Consider the following 22,785-nt stretch of genomic DNA (forward strand, 5'->3'; position numbering starts at 1 on the left):
TAAACTTTCCAATTTAAAAATGATACATTTGACTGAGTAGGCTGCAATAAAGTATCTTAAGTTTTTCCATATGCTGCTGCAAAAACAAATGATGCGGCTGAGTTGAACAGGATGGCAAAAGAGAAATACATCAAAGAAAAAGCAATGAAAGAAGACACTAGGGAGCTGAAATTTCACCCAGTTGGTGACAACATGTCATAGTTCAGCATGACCCAACCACTTAGTTATCAAATTACCAGGAGTGTGCCATCCCCTGGTTAAAAATCCTGATGTGGAAGAAATGGACCCCAAAATGGTCAAAACTTTGTACCAGGGTTAAATACCTCAAGTGAATTTGAAGCGGACGCACAACGGTAGTAAACCGAAATCCCGGATAAGCATACACGACACCTTAAACATAGGTGACGGCGTCCCTGCCGAGCTACGAACCTCATATTTCAAAGCAATATCACATTCAGTCCACAAAAAAAGGGATAACCATACGAGGCGCCAGACTAGTGGAAGTCCCGACTCCTCAAAGTGATCCACTGCTGGCATTTATTTGTGTGATACATGCGACACTCTCCCATCCCGGAGTCCTCCAGTCAGCGCTTCATTCTCTGATGAAGGGTGACACAAGAAGTTGATCTGAAAAAGATGGCGCTCGGGGCATGGTTGTGTGCCATCACGATGGATGGCTACAGAGGAGCTGAGCCAAAATGCGGAACCGGATTTGAGCCAACCGTTTGATCTCAATTGCTCAGAGTCAACAGATCCGGTCTACTATTGGTTCCTGTCGTAAGATGCTCTGGCAATCAAGTCAGTTGAGGAGGGATAATGTACCGTAATCCTGCACTAGAAGGCGAACCAGATTATAAAGTGCGCCTTCAATGAATGGTCTATTTTAAAACTGTTTTCAGATATCTGGCTCACCGCATTATAAGGCGCATAGCATAGAAGCTACAGTAGTGGCTGGGGTTGCGTTATGCATCCACTGGATGGAGCTGCGCTAAAGGGAAAGTCAACAAAACAATCAGATATGTCAGTCGAACCTTTTTAATAGACAATCAGAAATTAAGGATAAAGATGATTTGTGGAAAGTACTATCTGAAGAACGGGGAAAAAATACTTGCCGATAATCTGTTTTAATCAAATCACAACCAAAGTCTTTGAAGTATATGTTTTTGTTCATTTAAAAACAGCTTCTGGATTCATTTTAGAAAAATTGTACTTCTTCCCGCCTTGTCCCAGCATAAATTGCTTCAAAAGTGGAGCGTATACAGGATATAAATATTTCAAACAGGGTGTTACATTTTCTTTTTTTTACTGTAAAATATACATTTATAATTTATAACTGAAATGGAGAGGTAAAAATTTAAGAATTTACATGGCAATTGAGTTAGTTTTTTGTCCGCCAAAAATAAAAAGTATAAGGCAATTATGCGCAGTCATTTTTAGAAAAAAATTAAAAGCATTTAGCTACACTTTATAGTTCAGAAAATACGGTACACCAGTTGAAGCCAAAACTAATTCCAGGCACAGTGACAACAGGATAGTAGCAGATCTAGTTCTTAAGAACGTGTTAGGGTGACGTAGGTCTATAATGGGTTTTGGTATCTTCCACATCAGGCAATTTAGAGTGGGGTATTAGTCAATGTCACAGGACATTCTTGGGACTTTTCGCCAGAGGATGATCCTTCAGAAGAATACGGAGAAAAAAATAAAACACAAAGAGCAGCAGGAACCAAATCACCACAGAAATTTTGCTATTTTTCACCCGCGCTACAGGGGAATGGAAGTGAATCTGGCACACTGACATTTCTTCTCAAGACTACAAGATCAACTGTTTGAAATGTTCAAATAGGTCTGTTTTTTTTGTGGGAAAGTGGGTTGAGCGCAGACTCGAGGATTGTAGGCTAGCATCTTGACAGAACGACGCAGGAGAAGCTGTCTCGTCCGCTAACGTCATCCGCTAGCTCGCTCGCCGCGGGCTGGAGTTCTCACCCTTCTCTTACATGTTTCATGCAGAAAATGACTGTCGCAGCAAGCGTGCCAACAGACGCACTGAGGAGTCAAATGATGATGATGTTGGTCCCAGGCCAGTTTTTAATTAGTGGCTTCCTCGGTGTGAAAATGCAGTTTTACAAATTAGGGTAGCGAATGTGAAAGTACCGAAATGTGTGACATGGCGGGGGGGAACCGGGAAGAACAGCGAATGCGTGCAACATTATTAACAATTGAGTACCAGACGAGAACTTTTATTTTAGGCCACCTTTGTCAAATTTGACAACTCTTATTACAAGTGGGAACTTGTGTGCTATTTCTTTGCATTTTGCTCAAGCTCTATTATTCTAAAACCCAGAACGCTATTTACAATTTGAAATTCTTTTAGATACGTCGTGTATGACCGGATGGTTCATTCTGAAAGTGGAAGGCGTTGATTCAGTTCGGCCGTGGGATTACGATTCAATTTGGTACAGCTCACTTTGAGTATGATACAATGACTTCTTTGTTGTGATGACATACACATGAATAAATGTGCGATTTACGTCAACAGGTTTGCTCCTAGAAAACTTGCTAAGTCTGGTTGTCAAGGACAAACTGGGTAAATATTCGTTGGACGGGGGCGCGGTGGTCCATTTAATTAGAAGATTTATAGATCAGAGTCAATTCGTGTCTTCATTTCAGAAAATCGAAAGACTTTAAGGCGGTGCTTCTCAATTACATTTTGAAAAGCCCCCCTAGGAAAGAGAAAATATTTTGCCCCCCCACAAATTATTTTCTACAGAAATTGTTTAAGTACACCTAAAATTCTTCTTAACAGTGACAATAAAAAAGCAATATAAACCTACTTTCAACAGCTACTTTTTTACAAGATTTACACAGTTTAAAGGTTTGTCTAAGCAGAAAAAAAACAGTGCAACAAGTGCTTGAAAAAATTATGTCAATTCTTATTTTATCATAATTACACTTCACGTGGCAAATCGCAGCCCCTCCAGGGGGCCCCACCCCAAAATTTAGGAAGGACTGCTTCAAGGATCTGTGGACATTGAGGACGAAATTGATTCAATAAATTGCAAATAAGGTAAAGAAAATTTATCTGAGACACTATGTCTGTTTTTAAGTCTTCTTAACATCATCAATTATATTTTTTGTTACCTCAGTTTGTTCAAATGGTCCTATAGTAAGTATCCAATCCAAAAATGTTGCATTCAAAGTGTTGGGTAGATGTGGAACAGAAATTGTAAACTACTTCAGCGAATGAGAGACTGTCTCAGGTTTCAAGGTCGTGGATTGGGAACATCTGGCGCAATTTCAAAAGGACCACTTCTTGTGCGGACATTTTTAACCAAACTTAATTGTCAGATGATGTACGGTTTGGCGGCGGCGGTGGTCTAAATTTGTATAGACACCTCAACAAAGCTCAGGTTCAAACTCGAACCTGAGTGCGTATTTACAACCGGTTGCCTCACAAGGTTATTTGCTTCCCGCTGCTCTCAAACATTTTAGTAGGCATTCCGCAGCTGCCACGAGTCTACCAGCGGAAACGCACCGTAAAACAGACCGTAATCAGAACAGCGGGCACACCATCATCTTTCAATGATATTCTTGCGCGACGGACAACGTAAGCCAGCTCTCGAACGCAACATTCTTCCTGGAAAGACAAACGGCGCACTAAAGTGTCCACGCGGCTAATCAGATCATTTCAAGGCTTCTCAGAACGCGGCCGCCCCCTGGCTCGCCCGCCACCCAATTACGAAGCCCCGTCAAGCGTCGGAAAGGTGCGAGGACCACAATCAACTTGGATTATTTCAAAAGTGAAAGGATTGGGTGGCACCGACACGCCTGACATGATAGAAGGGCTGCCAGAAGCTCTTAAGGCCTCTCAAGGGTCCGCTTTGCCAATGCATTTAAACACACGCCTCGCCTTCAGCGCCGGGATTAAGACGCCGACTCCCCCGAGGCCGAACAAGTGGCGTCCATGCGTAATGATCGAAGACACATGAAAGCGGTCTTATTCGGGTTTTTGTGTAATCCTCTTGAGCTACTTTGCACGTTTCTCTGCCCCAATAAGTTGATAAAAATCTGGCACCTTAATGGCAACAGATTTGGCATTTAATCCGTTGGATGGAGAAACTCAGCCAATCTGGTTGGGGTTGTAGGTAAATCTGATTTGTTGTGATTGTAAAAACACTTATCTCCGGGCGGCCTTGTGATTTAGCCTCAAAACATGTTGTTACATTATCATTAGCAGGAGCTCGCAGCCCGCATTACATCCCTAAAATGTGTAGCGGCAAAGATGTTTTGGACTTGTGTTCGACCTTCTCCTTTTCATCAATGTAAAACATGAAAAAAAAGAAAAACAAACATGGCATCTGCCCAAATGCAGTTTGTTGCTCAATTGCACTAAACTCAACATAATGTCAATAATAATAGTAGTACTAGCTCTCTAATTATTTAGCTCATAATTGTTGTTCATAAAGACTATTGGTTCTTCTTATATTCAGGATACAATATTACTGCTATTTACTTGGCTTTAATGTTGCCCCATGTGCCCATAAAGGAGTCAATACATAAAGGCATTGCCTACTAGCTAGTTAAATTGCTAGTGAACTCACCATCTTTCAAGATATAAAACTACTGTGCAAACAATCCTAGTGAAACACTATTCCATTCTGTGATGTTTTTAAGATATGTTCAATGTCAGTAGCACAAAAAAAGTGACAAGAAAGAAAAAGACGGAAAAATGCATTACCGTAATTCCCCAAATATGAGATGCACTTCATAAAAAAGATAAGGTGCATTTTTTTTCGACACCATTCGAGGAGGAGTGATCTGTCAGCCATAAAAGCAGAGTTTTAACACACACACATTTTTATATCGGCCGTATTCTTACTTACAATAATTACTGTAAAGGTACGAGCTAACAGCAGCTCATATTAGGTGAGGTTGTTGACGGCATTATTTTCAATAAAAGAAGCAAGCAGACTGAACCAACATCCCGAGCTAATCCTTGTTTATTCACAGGAGAATTATTAAACCGGAGTTTACATTCTGATAAAAAAAAAAAAGATAGTTTCTCTTGCATTTTACATGATAAAAAAATGCTGCTATGTACGTATGTCAATGCCTGGTTGACTAAAACACCGATAAATAAAACTGTATTATTGTCATAATAACTAGAAAAAGACAAAACGCATACATGCACACTAGCATAAAGGCTATCTGACAAACATTCAAAATCCAGTCTTTTCAGTTGATGCTCAAGCACTAAAACAATTGCTATACAATTTTTCAAACTAGTTTACACAATAAGTTATCAGATGTTTAGATTTCTTTTTCTTTTTTTGTATTATTTTGTTTTGCTTTTTGAATGGCTAGCCTCAATCAGACAATAAGTGCATCCGTCAGAGTCTAGGTTTATGTGTTAAGTTTTTAGTTTTGTTCATGTTCCCTGTTCCAATTGTTTCTCATCCAGGTGTTCCTTGTTGCATTATTAGTTTGAGTGCATTTAGTTCCGTTTAGTTTCACTTGTTGTTGTCATGCCCAACTGCTGGTCTTTGCAGTTTTTTTTCCTGTCCTGTTTTTACCGCTTCCTGGTTCCGTTACACCTCTTGCTAATTAAATATAGACTTCAGTCCCAACTCCATGCTTCCGAGCTTCTCTGCACTTGGGTCCACAACCATGGCTGCTTTTGACAGCATTTTTTGGTCCGTTATTTACACTCAATATTAAAATTAGTACCAGCACTGAAAGGCATCTTGAACCATGTAAGCTCTTCAAAAAGCATGACTTTGACACAAACCCTATGTTTTTGAATTGAAACTCCCTGTATACATTCATGACTTATTACAAACGGGCGGCCATATTGACCGAGTGAACTGTCAAAGCTGAGAGGAATGGCCGGATTTCCTCCATCATGACACGGCGTGACCCAGAGCACTGCAATACGCATTAAATTGCCTTCCCTAAAGCCGTGATTGTGTTAAGATCTTTGGCGCCAGTTGGCAGCAAAGGGGTTAAGCCTTTAATTCGACCACAATTCCACAGAGCATTGATTAGTGGAGATGGATGAAGCCACCAATGGAAGGGAAAGTCTTTATTTTTTCCCTTCATGTTGTTGCCGAGGAGGTGTTTATAGATCGAGACGGAAACGCGTCTCGTTTGTCGCCCGTGCGCACACACGTGCGTTATAACAAACGTGAATTTGTGCAGTTTTTTTCCGGAAAAAGACCTGTTTGATGAGTTTACCCTTTGAACCCAGCAGCGCCTTCTCGCTCACTATCAGAAAGCGCCGTAGCGTCTTGATGACGCGACCTGGCAGATAAATGCCGCTTGTTTCTAAGGCCAGGTCACTAAGATGTCTCTTCACAACTCTAATCTCATTATCAGCACAAGCTGGCTTTTGCAGAGGAAGGGAGGGCACACGAGACAACTTCATAACACAACCGGCTCTTTGACACGGGAGCTCATCTGTTGTGGCAGAAACAAGACTGCTACTGTGCACCCACAGTCTGCTTGGCGGAAGTGTGAAAGATATGATATACTGCAAGGATTGCGTCATGAGATTACTGTCCGCACATACTAGGACTTGGAATTGTGAGTTGATACACCACCAACACGGACTTCAAATATCCTGGAAACCATAGAAGTTGAACATTAGCCAGGGTTTCGGTGGAAAAAAAAAAAAAATATATATATATATATATATATATATATATATATATATTTATATATATATATATGCTTTAGAATACATACATGTCGCTACCAGGAATTTGTCATCGTTAAATTAGAAAATAGGTTTTAATTTGGTGTGTCCGAACTGACCAAAGCATGAGGAATAGCAGGTATAGTTGTATCCACCCCTAGGGCTACCGGAGGTGAGGTTATAGCTAGAAAACAGGCTGCACCGTTGCACTACAAGGAACATTCAATAGCAAGAAATGTTTTTTCATTTGTAGAGGACGATATTTTGACACACCAGATATGACAGGTAGTTTTCTCTATTATGTGGACAGTCTACTGTCTGTATAGTTAATAAAGGGTTTATAATGAATAGTCAGTGTAATTTACATTACTTATTTTTTTTCGATGGGAAGAAAATCATCTTATAATCCAAAGCATATCACATCATGATAGACAGCAAAATGTGCTGCAAAAAGACTTTATGAAAAACAATAATAATATTGAGTTATGCAGAGCGTTTCAAGGGCCCTAAAAGACTTTGAGGGCAAAGTAATGTCACTTGACCGGATGTTTTTGCTTTATCATATTATTTTGCGTTTTTCGGACAAAACGGAATCACATTACAAACATTTGTCTCAATAAAATCCACACGTGGTCAGTGATGAACAATCTCAATTGAATCAAGGACACAAAAGACTCATGACTCAAATCAAACTGCTTATTAGGAAGCTAATTTTGAGTAATTTCCCCAACGACAACAAGGGATTGTTTTTTTTTTTTTTATTCATTGATCACAAAAGATAACGTCTGTCGCATGTTTGTGTCTACCAAAATATGTCATTTCTGCTTCCAAATACGGCACGATCCTTTCCCGTCCTTCCCGTTTGACTGAAACGAGACGAGCTGGGTTTTCTCATTTCAAGCTTCTCGCCTGACACTCGGCTGATTGGAAGAAGATTAAAGGCATGACACTCATCTCCACTGCGGGATTTGACTCAAAAGTGTCTCTATGTTGGTCTTCATTTGGGTAATTAGCCCCCGTGACAGCCTACAGATGAATAATGAAAGACACTTAAATCCCACTAAACTCGCACAAATGGTCTTGATCACTTACAACTTGCACTAGCATGATAATGGATTTTTTTTAAATTTTTTATTTTAATATACGAGCATAGTAACACATTCCTGGAGTTGCCTTTTTTCACTTTGAAGTTCATTTTAAAAAGTCTTGTTTGATATTCTTTTGAAAGTTTGCATTTTTTAAAGTGGAGCAGCGACAGACGTCAAAATATGTAAATTACATTTTTTGTTTGTTTGTTTGTTTTACTGGGAATGGGACGGAGAAAATGTTTGGGCAGCTCTGGTTTGATCATATACATATAGCCTCATTTTCACTACCCTTATTGCCCTTCTACTATTTTTATTGCCTGCTATTGTTTACTTTATTATTTGCTCTATTGTGCGGAAAACTCTTGAATCTTAGACTTAGAAAATTCAAAGACATCTAAGTATGGACAGTTAAAACACTTGAAATTGGTTAGCAGGTGCTCCCTTTGTTTTTTAAATGGCTGGCAATAAAAAAAAGCTTGAAATGAATTGTTCAGCCCAAGTCTGAATGGGTGCTACCATGCTAGCAGTTGTAGCTAGCAACCATTTGAACGAACCAATCTTGTCCCTCGAGCAAGTGTAAATTGAAGCCTCACTTTCTTGTTCTCAGCAGACACTGACACTTGCACCTCCCGTGTCTGATGCCGTCTTCATCATGTTTATGCATTCGCAGATGCTTCTTGATACCTGGCACCTAACAAGACAACCGTTGGCTTTCTATCAGTCCAACCAAGGCGGCTGGCCCATCTTCTGACTTCTGACATCAACAAGAAAACTTGGACTCACTGGCCTCACAAATCACTACAGGTTTCACTACGCATTCGCACCGACGCATCCCGACGCAAGCTAAGCTAATTAAGCTAATTATCTTTTTTTTTCCCTGTTTAATCAGACCATAAACTTCAGCTGGGAACAGCAATAACCAGCTTGTAGACCCATTTTTTCCAGGATTGTTCATTATTTGCTAAAGTTCTGCTTACAGCGCTCACAAGCAAAAAAAAATATATATATAATGGCTAGTAATGATAATGCTTCTACAATAACAAGCGTGAGGAAGAAAGCAGGAAAATTACCACATTCAACAGTGGTCTAAATACCGGAGCAAGTTGATGATTTCGAACCGAACAACAGAAATGGACGTGCGTCTGCGGCAGGTACCATGGTTACGCTTTTTTATCAGGTGTGAGCAGCTCTCCTAGAAGCAGCTGCGTTCGCCGGAGCAATTTAGACGGCCAAATCAACACAGCGGCAACTCCCCATGCTGGAAAAAGAAATGAGCAAAAGAACATACTGACCGCGGATCTTTTCATATCATATGTCAGTGGTTCCATTTTAATCGAGCGATTTAACAATATTAAGTTATTGAGCGGCGGTTCAACACTGTGTAAGAGTCCCAACGTTCTTGGATTTTTCCACCCCTTTCTGCACGCATGGAAGTGATGGGCGGCTAAAATATTACAAGTATCCTTCTAACTAAAAACTGTCAATGGTTCCTCTTTAAAAAAAATGCTGATATTTGTGTACTTTTGATTTGATTCGAGCCGGCGTCTCAAGTTAGTAAAATAAGCTTGCTTTCGATTTTAAACCTAAAAATAGTCTCAGCGATGGTTTCAGGTTCAGCGTGCGATGTTTAATTCTTTTGATACCAGCCATTGAAAAATAAAAAAAAACAGAGAGAGAGCCTGCCAACCAATTTCAGGTGAAAAAAAAAACGTAGTTTATATCTTTTGGCGTCAATGGTCCATTTTGGCAGGGTTTCCGTTTATGTCCTTGCACGTCAACGGCACTCAAAGGTGTTGAAAAGAAATTCCAAAAAGATGCCTTTAGGGGAAAGAAAAGAATCAAGCGGGATGAGAAAAAGGGAGGAACTGTCAGCCTGACTCAGTTACTGATCAGGTTTTGGAGTTAGGTTTTGGGGTAGACTCGGGTTTCTAGGTCAAGAGGCCAAAAATTGCAAGGTGAGGGTTTTGGTTTTCTATTTTTAGTTATTTCCTATGGCAAAAACCCATCTGAGGTCAGCAAGCATCAGAAGTTGTGAGTAGGGTTAATTCAAAGGCACAGGTCGGGAAAATAAGCGGCCATGGAGACGAAATCCTCGGCGCAGCTAATCTGGTTTGGCTGGAATAAAAATGGATCAAATGATAATTAAAATAATCTTCGTACTGTGGTGGAACTAATCCCATTCTTATGGCTGAATCACTGATGTGGACACGCGGATTAGCTTTATTGGAGTGTGTTGGGGAATTTTTATTGGGACCAATGTTGTTATCAGTACTGCTAATCATATCCATTACTTTTTCTTCCTTGCCGACCTTTTTTTTCCCCTGCTTGATTTGTTTCCTGCTTCGGTAGAAACAAAAACGCTTTTAAGATTCACTGTGGACATATCATTCGGTACACTTTTTCTTTTGCCCGTTTTCTCTCTATCGTTGTTAAATCGGGGGCAAATAAACCAGTCATATGATCTACCTTAAGCAAAAATGGACCCAAAAAACGCGATTTTAAACATTAATATATATTTAGTATGAAGTGCTTTCACAAAACCGGGCTTATGTCATGATTGGTTTTGAGTTACTGACAAAAATCCAAATGAGTCAATTTTGGGATTTCTACAAAAACAATCTCCTTAAGAAAACAACTTTCATTTCCGAGGAGCCAAACGGTTGCAATTGTAATTGAAGTGTTTGAAAATAAGGAATTGATTTACGATGCACACAGTTGAAAACTGAAGTGGCAAAACTTTAAATGTGTGTTTTTTCTCAAAATTAGGGATTTCAATTGGACAACATTCAAAGTGCTGTCCATCAATCACTGAGCTACCTCCGTGTATTATATATCATTTTAAAGAGAATTGTGTGTATAATTACAATACATCAATGTCAGTTTTCGTTTTTTGGAGACATAAGCCTGATTTAGTAAAAACGCATCACGTATTTTGAATTGCACCCAAGATATAACTGTTATTATGCAAGCAATGCATTTTTTTTGTCCAATTTAAAGCCTGTAAAATACTGTAAAAGTCCTCTGCTTCTAAAAATGCTTCTTTGAATTCATTAAAAGAGTTACACTATGCTGCGCTATCATCAGCCCACCTGCACACATTTAAGTTTGGAAACACGAGCCAAATGTGACCCGCTCGGTGGCAAAAACATTTTTCTACGACTCTATAGGCAAGTTTACAATAACCACCTTAAGGCACGCTCATTCATTTTCTTTCCATTCGTCGCTAACAGAAGGATGAAGACGCGGCCCCGTAATGGATCGCACCCGTCAGCCATATAGCGGCCCATATAATGACGTCGGCGAGGAGACATCTTTCTTATGGAACGTGGCGGTGGTCGCACACTAATGGCATGCGGAGACGCCGGCGGCCCGGAGAGGCACGTCAAGCGGCGGTCAGGTCATTACTTTGGCCGCCTTCAAGTCGCAGTCGACCCAATGAGCCAATTAGTCTTGCCTTTGACAGATAACTGAACATACAAAAACACTCTCGTTCCTTCTATTCCTCCCATTGACAGCCCAAAGGTATTCCTTCCTCAGGCAATTTGCTTCAGTGCCAGAGGGATAAAAATACAACTAAAAATCCCCGCTGTGATTCATAACGGACACGGTGAAATGATAACAGGTGACACGCAGTAAAAGGAAAGTGAAGGAAAAAGAAAAATGGAAATAAAACTTTTCAAATCATAAAATATCAACTCCAGCGATATCCCTATGTGATATGATATTGGTCTCAAACCAGCTAAAGAAAAAACAACAAAAACAAGAGTCAGAAATTTTTCAAAAACTCTTATAACAGTTACAAGCAAAAAATATTCGATAAACATCGATTCAAATGGTCGTATCAATGATTCAATTCTATTTACTGTACAGTATATAATAAACCAATCACTCAAATTTTTGCACTAGAATACTATGCCCAATTTACTTCAACTAAAAATAAAAAACATACCATATACCATAATTCCCCAAATTTAAGACAAGCATTTTCCCAAAAATGAAGGACAAAAGTATGACCTTTAAATGGTAAAGATTCTTTTTTCTTAATCTGAAACCGTTCCAGAAAAAATTGATCCGTCTGCCACATAAATCGAGTTTTTACGCATCGATGAGCATTTCTATAGCAGACATATTATAACTTAGAATAATTACCATAATGGGACAAGCTAGAAGGCAGACGTCTGTTGACGGTTAGCAGCCAGTGCTAGATGCAGCTAACAGCAGCTCGTGCTAAAGAAGCGAGCAGACTGAACCAACGTCTGAGTCCATCCTTGTTCACACACAGGAATTCTACTAACATGTACTCATACAGGGCAGCGCTATATAACATGATGAATATATTATTAACTAGCATGTTATCCGCAGTCAGAAGTTGCTGGATCAACAAACAAATACATTTCGGCCATATTATCATAAATCAACATTTTTGCGAAGAAAATACAACTTACAGTCGTGGGCCAGATTGCACAAAGACAAAACAATGTGTACGTCCCAAACTGACTGCGCTCAAAACCGCACCATCCTTCTCAATATATAATGTAATATCAACAGCGGCCAGAGGTGGCGCCAAAAAACAAAGATCAAGGCAAACGAAGCACAAATGAATGAACTGTTAAATAAATCAATTCCAAAACTAATTATGTCAGGTTGTTGTTGTTTTTTTTTTTAAACACAATACTTCCATTTTCATCATGCAGTTAAATAATATGCTTTCAAAGAAGAAAACTAAAGCAAATTCAACAAAAACAAAGCATCTAAAAAATGCAGTTGAATAAAAACTAACAAACTGAGCATGAAAACAAAGCGCGAAAAACAAAAGTCGAAATGAAATCAAAACACACGACATCGACACAGTTAAAACCGTTAGAATCCTGACACGGAAGCAAACCGGGAGACTTTTAATGGGCGTTTCGCTTGACGGGTGACCCCGGGGCCCTTGAGCGGCCTCACGTGAGCAAGCCCGGAGCCCGGAACGGCAGGTTACACCTGCGGCCAGATGACGCCATTAATCCGACCACGCTATCCCTCCCCGGCCATCTGGCCAAAGGCGCAACCTGCCTCTCGCCCCCCCCAATGAATACTAAACTCCGCTTTCTCCTCGAGACGCCAATTCCGCCGCCAAGGAAGCCGCCGTTTGCCCATCGGCTGACATTTTCAAAGTAATCCAGCCGACGGGAGAAAAACCCGAAAATTGCTCGACTATAACAGCCGAGCGAGAGAGACAATAATTTTCCCGCGCTCCCCTCAGACGGCCCATTTTCCTTCCAACTTTAAAAAAAAAAGAAAATGTTTTATTTCCGTCCATACCAGCGTTTCTCGTAGCGCTTTACCCTAGAAAATACATCGTCCTCAAGGGATAAAAGACAAACATTTTCACATCAAAGACTTACTGATGTCATCTCTTTTGAAATAATAATAATAATAAAGGAAACACATTCTGCCAGACTCAGCAACTGTCGACGCGTATCTTTTCTCAATTAAAAGAGAATAATTGTGCCGCGATGAATCTAAGGAACAAAATTCAGCGGGCTTCCAAAAATGGAGATTACGGCGGGACGTCAAATTAGGTGGCGCCAAAAGGTCGAACAACTTGAAAAGTGAGCAATAAAAAGCAAAAAGATGAGCAAATAAGGATGTTTTGATCATTTTTACACTCATTACTGAGAATACATTTTAAAAAATCATTAACGTGTTTTGAAATATGTATTGAATATTGTTGATCCATACAAGACAAGAAAAACGTAAAAAAAAAAATCTATTGGCTGAGGAAATGTAAAGGTCAATCAATAGATAAATTCAATGTTATAGATTTCAAATCATCATATCCCTTTGAAAACAATGAAAATGCTATTAATCTGTTCTGGTGTCACAACAACAACAACAAAAATGTAAAAAAAAAAAAAAAAGACCACTTTAATACCACTTAAATAAAATGAAAAATATGATACAGTTTGTGCATTATGATATATGGCCACAAAAAAAAAACTTCAGGAAGCTCCCAAAGTCATCAGCAGGTCATAAAAGTGAAATGAAAACTTAAAGATGTAAACATTTATAAATAAACAAACAAACAAATAAATAAATGAATAATCAGCTCATTTTTATACTTTACAAAATCATCTCACGGGCCGGATTAAATTTATTTGTGGGCCAGAACCAGCCCGTGGGCTATATGTTGGACAACACTGGTTTAGGACCTTGGGAATATTGATATTAATGGGATGTCCCCACAATGATAGAAAAAAAAAACTAATGTGTGTGCCCTTGTTTTTTGCCACATGGTTTTACTTCCTTTGTGGGAACCTCTTGCCCTTCTGGGGATCACTTTGTTGGACCCCCAAAATTCCAATTTATATTATTATTTCCATTACAATCTGAAAGTCATAATCAGCACTTCTGCAGGCCACATAAAGAGATGACGCGGGCCGGATTTGGCCCCCGGGCCTTGAGTTTGCCACCCGTGGTCCATCCCAAAAGGTAAATGTGACTTGAATTAAAATGAGCGCACGGTATTCCTTTGCTACATTGTGATATAAAATCTTAATTTGCAAACTTTCATTTTCGACCATAACTTTTTGCAATTGTTTTTAACTCAGACGAGTCAAAAAAGTGCATTTTTTTTTCAAATCGATTCATTTGATTACCTTTATGAGCGTAATTTGTACATGGCACGGTTCTTTGGAGTCAGGGACGTAAAATGTTCAAAAAGGTGCATCAACATGACCCTAAGACACACCCGAGGGGGTCGACCATGGCGACGAAGCGCGTTAGCATATTCCGTGGTTTGCAGGCTAAAATCAGCAGGCGTCTCCACGCACGCCTCGGGTCCTCGCCTCCTTTCCCCGACTTGGAGGCAAAAGCAAGGTAGGGCGTCTCATCTCCTCCAGGGGTCCGAGCGCAGCGACCGGCAGCGACCGTCGCATCATTAGTCACATGAGGATGTTTTTTTTTTTTTTTTTTTAACAGCAACTTGTGAGCCAGCTCAGAACTGATTCATCTAACACGCACACAAGAAAAAAGACTTTACATGTCAGCGAGCAAGTGGGAGTAAAAGAGAGGCTGACTGTCATGGAGGACGTGGTCGCTAGCTTTACTAATGATTGCCAATTACCGTCGCTGTGTGTGTGTGTGTGTATGTGTGTGTAAGCCTCCTTGTTTTTGCTGAAAGGTGGGGACCGAACCCCAGGTTTCACTCCCGTCTTTGTGGGGACTGTTTCGGTTGACCCCAAAAGTTTAGATCTCTTGTTGAGGGTCAAGACTTGCTCTTAGAGCAGCGGTTCTCAACCTTTTTTCACAGATTTACCCCCTGAGAAATATATTTTCAGCCATGTACCCTTTAGCCGGCACAAAGCATTTCGGGTTTAAAAAAAAAAAACGCTTAAAACATGCCATCGGTGTCTGATTTATTAAACTTTAGACCTTTATAAACTTCGTTTGTATGGGTTGACATAAAATAATCAACTTAAAGTGTCCTTTTTTGGATCATAGAAAGTGTTCGCCGTCATCTTATTTGAATTTTTGCAACTTTTTGACAGCTCTTATCATTGTTTCGTGGGAAAATGTAAGCAGAAGAGAGTGCTAATTTAAAGCATTAGTCAAACGATCAATTGGCTTATTTCGAGTGGCTTGTGAGTGGATGAGTGCTCGGAGCGCAAACCACAAGCAAAATATCTCTTAATGAACTGTGATCCTTATTTTTTTTTATATTTTGATTTTTTTTAGGATCTTGGCCTAAGAGAGTTTCCATAAGTGGACCTCTTGAATATTTAATTGAGGATCTCTGCGATACAGCAACAGGACAAGATAATACCAAAGGTTATTTAGTGATTTCACTCCTCCAGTCGAATGAAGGCATCCGTCGAAATGCGAGTTCTCTCAGCGCAAACGGTGGTGATGCGTGCACGTGATGCCTCCCCTTCATTTTCTTCTTTGGTAGTTTTGCTTTGGTGGGCCAGCGCTCGCTTAAGATTCTCTTGGCTGATTAGCATTGTAGGCCAGTTAGATAACGTGTGGGCCGTGGATGGCAAAACCACTAATGCGGTGAACTGTAGCGAACATCAAAGCGAGCGATTCGCCATCGCAAAATGCTGATTGGTGTGTGAAAATAATGATGGCGACGGTTTGACTCGCATTCTCCTCCGAGTCGGCGGCGGTGGCGGCGGTGGTGGTGAGGAGGATGGATGTGTGTGTGTGGGGGGGAGCATGCACAACTTAATGGGCATCGAATCCGATGTTTACGGCCAAAATGTAATCGTATTATATTTGTAAGCGCGGAGCAGAAGCGAGCCAGCAGACTGTGACAAAGACTTTTTGAAAAACGTGTCTCGTAAAATGCCGTTTAAGAGACAGGCTGCGCCGCGTCGCTGCTAATATCCATCACATGCTTGTTTTGACCACCTCATAAAATCCAAATGACCAATCGATGCCTGTTTGCTTTCGCGATATTTATTGTCACTGAATGTGTGCATACTAGGCATGGGCTGATGTTAGATTTTGATGGTTTAATAACCACAAACTAAATTATCAGTGTCACACAACCACGGAAATATAAATGACAAAATGGGTTACAATGACTCTGCAAGCACTGGTGATACCATATCCTCCTATTATTGTTAAACTGTACCACGTTTTCACAAATGTCCACTGTGAGGCCACTGAAAAAAATCCTCAAAAATATTAGGGAAACATTTTAGAAATAAGTCCGAATGTTGTCTCTTGGAACCCTGCTAATTACACAGAAAGCAAGTTTGTTTGACTAGCATGAGCAGAAATATGCGTTTTTAATCAAAAATTAGGACGTACATTTGGATTTTTGAAGTCCCGTTTTGAGAGCCATCTTGTACGATCCAAAAAAGGCATGAGAGCATGCGAAGCGTCCTAACTTGATTTTAATTGGTAAACCTGTGTCCAATCATCTTCAAATTGAGCTTGAAATGCCAGCGGAAAATAACAGATTTTCTGAATTTGCTATTGTTGGTAATAACGCTCCCAAATTTAAATGCTTACAAAAAACTGTAGAAAATGTGAAACCACAATATGTTGAATAAAATGAATTCTTCTTTGTCTAACATTTTTTCGTCTTTCTATATTGTGACAGAAGGCGCTAGCCGCAAGCTAGCCCGACACCTAACAGACCTCCACGGCTCCTATTGGCCAGCTGGCAAGCTCATCCATGATGTCACTTCCTTGTTTGAGGACGGAAACATAAAAAAATAGTTGTTCTAGCTTTTAAAGCTTTTAAACAGATGCGGAGGCTCGGCTAGCTTAGCTAGCTAACAGCAGAAATGAGTCCTATACTCACAAGTGTTTCACTCTGGGCCATTTTAGCCGCGCCCACAAAAATAAAATACAAAAAACAGTCAAACTAAAAGGGCGCAACAAACAGTTTAACGCAACAATAGCTGTCTCTACAGTTTAATACTTTTTTTTTATGTCTCCAGCAGTTATTTCCAAATATTAAACGTGGTAAGACGTCCAATTAATTTAGCAAAGAGACCATTTATTTGCCTCGGGAAGAGCTGCTTTTTTTCGTTTTTTTTTTTTTTTCTTCAGTTGAAAATGACTTCAAATGGGCTTCACAGATGATTACTTAACTGATGAGAGAATCTACTTGAACACTAATCGCCACTTAAAGAAGCATCTCTAGTCTTTTCTATGCTGGCTCTTATCCTGTAATTTTATCTAAATGATTATTTCTTTTAGCATCTGCTTGTTAGAGATGATATTTTGTATGCAATTTAATTCCTTCTAAAACCAAGACCTGGCATGAACAAACTACAGCGTGTGGGGCCAGATTTGACTCTTTAAACTTTCTAATCCGGCCCGCCAAACGTTTTAAGGTCAAAATTAGCGGTCAGGAGGAGAATGATAATGAGAATGATAACTATTGGTGCTTTAATATAGTAAGTCAGCACTAAAAACAAAACTTCATTTTGTTCATTTAATTTTCAGTTGCTATAATAGGCATTTCAATAAATAAATACATGGGACTTGATTAACAATGTTGTAATGCAAGGGTGCCAAGCATACGGCCCGCGGGCCGGTTCTGGCCCCTAAACGGGTTTAATCAGGCCCGCCAGATGATTTTGTAACGTATAAAAATTTGCTAAATTGTTTTCAATGAACGAAAAACTTCAAATGTTTTATGATTAATAGTGATTTTGCACTTGTACAATTTAGGACAGTATTAAAAAAGAAGAATACATTTGAAGCTGTTGTTTTAAAGTTGCATAAATATATCCCATGTTTTTATTGGTGCGGCCCACTTGAGAATAGATTTTCCTCCATGCGTCCCGCAAGCTTCAACAAATTTGACGCCCCTGTTGTACAGCATGTTTTTCTATCATATGGATTATCCAAACACCCTATCTGCATTTGCACTTTAAAATCCCAGTCATCTGTAGTTCTTGGCTGCTTGTACTTCCTGCAAGTATAATGTATCCAGGTATGTAATTAAGGTTGATGACTGGTTGAAAAATGCCATTTTCGGTATCTGTCATCACTTGGCACACCTGGTGTAGCAAATCACACACACGTGTGCGCACGCACACCACCAAATCAAAAAGAAACGACACTAATCCTTTTAGATTTTCATGAACTTAAATTTCTTGAATTTTGCAGATTTGCTATGATAGAATTGAACATTTTAAATTCTAAATTGTACCATTTGTGAGGTTACCAAGTTATCTGGCCTAGTTTTGCATTAGAGAGTTATTTGCATTTCCTGCCTGCAATCAGCATCTCTAACCTCCGCAGGGGTGTGTGTGTGTTAGTTTGTGCATGTGTGTGTGTGGTCAATTAGACTGCCTGGTGGAACACCCACACTAAGGTATGTGTCAGCCTAACAAATGCAGCCATGCGTGGCGTCAGAGGGGGTGATTCGCCGAGATGGACCGTGCTGGAGAAAGTGACAGCGAAGATGTAGAGTGCGGCGCGATGGTCTCCACGTGAGATTGTGTCGCTGACAGAGAAGAATAATGGGCATCATGTTACATTTAAATGTCATTTACGGCGAACTGTGAGGCTGGGGAGATGGTGGAGGTGTGGGGGGGCAGGTTCCTGGCATCAAATGATATGTGTAATGCTCTCCACATGAACTGTAGGATCAAGGAAACTGTATGGAAATATTTAAATTAAATATCTGTTGCTTAGCATTGTGAAACCGCGACTATCACTGCTAACTGTTAGCATGTCAGTGGCGTTTTCAATCATGTTAAGCTAGCGCTTTGGGAAAACAAATAACGTTTGGTTCAGATTGAAGAATTACAGTCAATGAAGTTTGTGTGATTGGGTCATAGGGCGACATCCATAGGACACGTTTGATGCCAAGGGACACGAAATGTAACGCGAGATAGACAATCGGTTTCGGGAAAGTCAAAACAGGAAACAGAAATACAATGCGGCCTTCCAGATAAAAACGCACGGAATTAATCTCATCTTAATGGCCCTGTTTGTGAACAGGGATGGATTCAGTCATTGGTTCGGTCTGCTTGCTTCTTTTAATGGGGAAAATATATATATATATATATATTATATATATCAAATCAAACACAATGTAATAATGTAATGTTAATATATAATGTTATGTAATGTAGTATATATTAATGTTCACTACTGCTTATAATATCAATTTATACGATGACCTTTTCCTCTTATTTTAAAGGTTTTTTTTTTTTTCCTTCGTAAAGCACCCTGGATTGAGGTAATGTCCAAAAGGAAAACGTGATCTCATACAGCGTCCTGACGAGAACACGGTTTGTTCCGACACTGGCCTAATTTCTACTTGAGCTAATGAAGCCCTACATGATGAGACGAGATGACCCTCAGAGCTCAGCGACGATGTGATGCAGTTGCGCCGGGCGGGCAAACACGAGGTCCGCGCCACAGCCGAGCGGCTCAGCTGAGGACACGTCAACGTGCTTGATAGCTGCGGCCGAAAAGGAAAACTGAGCTAACGCCACATTCATACCGCAGGCGAGAGTCACCTTGTCACCGTCCTCGGCCCACTTTGAGCTCAAAGTCATGTGACATAGCTGGCATATACTCAAACATAATCAAAGGCGTTAATGGTTATAAAACATCTAAAAAATGTCAGCCCGCTGGTTCGAGTCCAAGTTGAAGATTTATTTTATGGGCTAATAAGATATGGATGTCAGTATTTTTGATTGCTAAAGTTGTTGTCGAGCAACTGGGTATTAATGAAGTGAAAAGTAAATGCATCATTGTAAATTGAAAGAAGCTTTTGTTCCTTTTCTGCTTTTAGCAACGCCGACAACAAATGATTTTTAGAGTATCTTGGACAAATTCAAGCTAACAAGCTAATATTACGCTAAGATTAGCGTATTAGCATATATGTCTTGAAACGAACATTTGCTATGAGCGCTAACATATCTTCGATTGGTTAAATAAACATGGCAGACTGACTAACTGGGCGGCTAGCTAGCTTTGTTTGGCTAGTAGGTTAAAAACTGTAAACTCGTCCTTCATTAAAAGTTCAGAATTAATTCAGAGCTAACATATCTTCGATTGGTTAAATAAACATCGCAGACTGGCTAACTGGGCGGCTAGCTAGCTTTGTTTGGCTAGTAGGTTAAAAACTGTAAACTCGTCCATTAAAAGTTCAGAATTAATTCATTCAGATTATTAAATTAGAACATTGTGTTCCACTGGAGGTTCCACAGTCTCTCGCAGTCATGTCACAGAGCTTCAATCATGTTGAGAGAAAATTCTTGATAGCTATTTCTTGTACTGCAAGTGTACATAATGCGGGTGGCAAGTCCATTAAGTTGACTGTCATAAGGAGACGCGAACGCTCTTGCTATTCTGAGAGACTCACACTCTAATCCATAAAATGACTTCAACATTTATTTTCTATAAATAAAAGCACAATGGGTCTGAAAAGAAAAAAAAAACAAGATGAGCAGGAATTGCTCTTTAATGTGAACATTTCTGAGAAAAACACTTAACCATTCTTTTAAGTGCATTATGGCAGACCAAATGATTGATATACAACAAAAAAGAGCTTTACTTATATATTTACTTCAACAGACTTTGCCATCATCTATTCTTTTCTTTGGTCAATCGCAAAATAATTAGAAAATAACGCTAAAATAAATCACTGCAAATCTTGTCCATCTTGTTCAAGAAAACATGCGGGTCTTCTCAAGTTTAGATTGGCAAAGAGCTTTGCTATTGCTTTCTATATGAGCGTCTTTGTTGCTTTTGGTAGCTGCAGCCACAGCCGGGTGCTTTGCATTGATTTGCTAGGCTAAACTTTAGCTGCTTCTGTGGTAAGCAAACGCCTTCTTACAAAAAATGCATATCACTGGGGGATATTTTAAAAAGTTACATTTACCATTCATCGGAACAACAACTCATATAATCTTCCATTTTCACGTCTTCCTTCTGCCTTCCCACCCGCAACAGGAGCCTATCGGGTTATGTCAAACACAATGACAGCCAATCAGTGTCCACTGCGAGTCTCCTTTGTTTTCAATGCTCAAAAACTCACATACAGGAAGTACAGTGCACAAAAACGGAAGCGTAAAGTTAGAAATTAATATGACAAAAACACTCGAACTATGATTGCAATTATTTTTTCAACTTGAGAGTCCTATTTCCAGTCTAAATACATTGTCCTACGTCCCAATATTTCCAGACTTGACCGCATCCTACCCATACGTCCAACAAAGGTGGCGTGCGTTGATGTCACGCACAAGTCCCGTACAGTCCACATCCGGCGATAGCGCTTGACTAAATCCAAATGTTGAACAAGAGTGCAAAGCCAAAATGATGCAGCGCTCACTTGACTCACACAAGTTTGACGAGCCTTGGGGGCTTCTCCGAGAAGCGTCTGAATTATACACAGTACGGGTCGGCTTTAGAGAAAGAGGGGGAAATTAATCATATTTAATGTGTGCAAATGTTTGCATTCGCTTGGTGACACAATATCACTTTGCTCTGCTAAATACGACTTTTAAAGCAGCCGCTATTAGCGTGAAAGGTAGCACCTCCTCAGATCATATCGCTGCATCCATTGTTTGCCGCTGCGCCCTCCGCCGATAAATAAATCATCACGTGAGCATGTCTGTTCCCCTTTTCCCAGGTAAATCTCTGCTTTTATGTCATTCCCTCTAGCCCATCAGGGATGATAAACCAACATGGTTGAAATTCATTTTTGGAGCGTTCAAGCGTGCCGAGACAACATTATGCCCTCTTAAGATGAAGAAGTGCTCCTCTGCTGTGTGCTTAAAAGCAGGACCCCCACCCCCCACCCCCCCACCCCCCCCCACCCCACCCCCCACCCCGCTTCAAAACGCAGGCAGCGCAACCACAGTGGAATTCAGAGCAATATAAAAACCAAAAAGACATTTTTTATGACTTGTCAGCACGCTTGTTCCTACATTTGACTTTCCAAAACATGGAAGTAAAGTGCACCTTTACGCTTCCAGAATAAAAGTAGATACTTAGAATCTTCTCCTTTTGAATACAAATACACACGCACACCGTGCAATAGTTGACAAGATAATCTGTAAGAACTTTGGATAGATCTTGAAATGAAGGTTTACCAAAATGAGGGTCACGGCCCAAAAATGGGCTCGCCAGAGGTCAAATGCTTTGAAAGAAAGACCCGATCAATGACATAATTGATCAAGTTTGCAAATTATGACATGACAACAATCACTGATTTTGCATCCAATGAAAAACAGCTGCCGGTCCCATGCAGAGTAAGAGTTTACGTAGATTAATTGGATTAAGATTTCATTAATAATGAACAATTCTATTTTATGTTGTAAAATGTGTCAATATTCATGTCCATTTTTTGCATGGTAAATGTATTTGTGCATAAAATATTATTTTTACTGTGATTTTGCTCAGAGTGCAACTTATTTGCACTTGGTAAATAATGAAAATTAGCTCAGATAATTAAAAGGAATGGTAAAATTATAAATAAAGTTTCAAATATACATCATTCTCTTACAGTTTAATAATATTGATGTAAATGTGAGA

General features: G+C 39.8%; 1 protein-coding gene across 2 annotated transcripts in view; it reads right to left on the reverse strand.

The window, feature by feature from the left end:
* The window catches only part of esamb (endothelial cell adhesion molecule b), a 50,132-nt gene that overhangs the window by 26,686 nt on the left and 661 nt on the right, over positions 1–22,785 (reverse strand). The window lies entirely within an intron of this gene.

The sequence above is a fragment of the Hippichthys cyanospilos genome, chromosome 11 (genome assembly GCF_059441005.1).
Source record: "Hippichthys cyanospilos isolate Australia breed blue-spotted pipefish chromosome 11, RoL_Hcya_1.0, whole genome shotgun sequence".
NCBI classification, from domain to species: Eukaryota; Metazoa; Chordata; class Actinopteri; order Syngnathiformes; family Syngnathidae; genus Hippichthys; species Hippichthys cyanospilos.